This window comes from Rhamphochromis longiceps, linkage group LG4, assembly GCF_057381845.1.
Source record: "Rhamphochromis longiceps isolate RC_006_pf linkage group LG4, R_longiceps_female_GT1.1, whole genome shotgun sequence".
NCBI lineage: Eukaryota > Metazoa > Chordata > Actinopteri > Cichliformes > Cichlidae > Rhamphochromis > Rhamphochromis longiceps.
Window position 1 is genome coordinate 4,955,848 of NC_140560.1, and position 2,591 is coordinate 4,958,438.

General features: G+C 41.6%; 1 long non-coding RNA gene across 1 annotated transcript; it reads left to right on the forward strand.

The window, feature by feature from the left end:
• Positions 1-1,328: 1,328 nt before the first annotated feature.
• On the forward strand, positions 1,329-2,591 carry LOC146670870 (uncharacterized). The gene is made up of 3 exons (XR_014911576.1): positions 1,329-1,459; positions 2,304-2,373; positions 2,524-2,591. It is a non-coding gene; the product is annotated as an uncharacterized LOC146670870 (long non-coding RNA).

Here is a 2,591-nt window from a genome sequence, read left to right on the forward strand (position 1 = left end):
GCATCCTGAGAAGGGGGGGGGTGAACCCCGGAAGCGCGTCATCTGTTGCTGGGAAAAAAAAAGTTTTTAGAGGGAGGGGGGAAACCTCCGGAAGCGCGTCATCTGTTGTTGGGAAAAAAAGTTTTTAGAGGGAGGGGGAAACCTCCGGAAGCGCGCCATCTGTTGGAGGGGAATAAAAAAGCAGAGAGGTGGAGTCCGTCACAATTTCTAAGGCCCAGACGCAAGATGGATTTCCTTCTGCAGCCCAGCAGCGTTCCTGTGTCCGATGAGATCTGCTCTCCCAAAGAAGAAGGCTTTGAATATGACATATTCAAATACAGCATATTTACTATGGAAGGCCTCGATCCGGACCTTATGACCCTACCGGAAATACTCCAGAAGTGTCTAGTCATTTTCAGACCTGTTGCGTCATGTTCCCTAAGCACAGCGGTGATGCAGCAGATGATTCTGTGATGTATAGAGAGACAGAGCGGATGTAATTTTACTTTCTTAAGCTGCACCGGCGTTTGTAATGGAAATAAAGAGTGACTTCCTGTAGAGATTTCAATAGTATTTTATTTTCCTATAATACAGACGCTGTAAAAAAACCTTTAAGATACACCATAGCTTGTGATGAAAAGAAGAACTTTCTATCCGCTTGTAACCTACAGGCTGCCTATGTGTAAAAAACGAATAAATATCCCTTAGTGAATACTACTTTTCCTTTTGAGAGACTGAAAAAGAAACCAGCGACAGGCGATCTTGTTTCACTCACACACACACACACACACACACACACACACACACACACACACACACACACACACACACACACACACACACACACACACACACGCTTGCATAGATAAACTCTGAATATAGTAGTGGGACTTCAGCTGTTTATGTAACTTACTATCTTAAGACTTTTGTGTCTACAATAATTAGTTTCCTTGGAACCAGATCCCTACCTGTTAATAATTCTCCACTGTACCCATGGTTCAGAAAATTACAGTCAGCCTGCCAGGGACACGTCACTCAGAGAGCTTTTAGAAACATGAGAGGCATCCATACATTTAGAGCACGGGCCTGTTATCAGAAAAAAGTACAAGCCGGAGTTGAATGGTGTTCAGTTTCACCTTCCTTCCTGTTGCTCTATGACGTAGTTTGAAACAGAAACCACAAGTGAGTCAGTCTCGGGTCGAGGTTAGGATTTCCAAAATCAGAGTTCACACACATGTAGCTCTTGATCATATATGTTCATATGTTAACAGTCTTTTTCTTCCCCTTCTTTATTTCTGCGGGAGTCAGGTGGCAGGAGCTCTGTGGAGGTATTTCATCTCCAAAGGCATTGAGTATCTGGACACTGTGTTTTTCATCCTGAGGAAAAAATTTAACCAGGTCACCTTCCTGCACGTCTACCATCATTGCTCCATGTTCACGCTCTGGTGGATTGGCATCAAGTGGGTGGCAGGAGGACAGTGTGAGTAGCTTACAACACAGCAGACATCAGCTATATGATATATATATGAATTTATCAGCATTGCTGTTGATAAAGCCTTCACCGGCTCTGTAGTTTTGTGGTTTATACTGGGTGAGGGCTGGGAAGAGACACAAATGCCTTGGTGGATGCTTCAGGAAGCTAAACCAAACATGTGGAGCTACTTGTCTATAAACCTTTTATTCACTACTGGTTAATGTATTCATTATTGTTGTTTGTTGAGCTTATTTTTTTTTTTTTTATAATATGCATCTGCATATTAACAGCCATGCTAGCAACTCTGTAAAGGTATACCACAGGCAGAGGAGCACTTTGAGCTAAGTGCTAATGCCAACAAGGCAACATGTTGAGAGTAATAGCATTTAATCGCTGAAGTTTACTATTGGGTACAATGTTTATCATGTTCACAGTATGTATTTAGCATGATAACACGCTATCACTTGCTAATTAGTAAACACAGGTGCAGCTATATGTATATTTGCAAGTAGATGATTGTGACTGAGAGTAAACTGAGTCTGAACACTGATGAGGAAGCTAGATGACAAATTTCACTGAAACCCACAAGCATAGTATCGTCATATGTAGCTTGCATAGTTTAATCTGGATTCATGGGCCCCTGGACCTACACTTGTTTGTATCTCCCACCCCCTCAACTATTGTCTTTTTATTGGATACAGACAGCAGGAGTTCAGAGCAACTCAGTTTAAGATTTTTTTTAACTATAGTAAGCAGAACAAAATTAAAAACTTATTGTTTCTTCTACTGCAGCATTCTTTGGTGCACATATGAATGCGATGATCCATGTCCTGATGTACCTGTATTACAGTCTTGCCTCCTGTGGACCTAAGATCCAAAAGTACCTGTGGTGGAAGAAGTATCTGACAATTATCCAGATGGTAGGTTGATTTCCAGGGTGGCTGATTTTGAAATTAAATATACTGATTGTAGGGATCATTTGACTGAAAATCATTCTTCTTGCTATGAAAGAACGGTGAAAACACAATATGGTGCAAAAGCATAACTCTTATTCTCTCTTTGGGGCTCAGATTCAGTTCCATGTCACCATCGGTCACACGGCCTTGTCTCTCTATCTCTAAAGACAGAGCACATATCT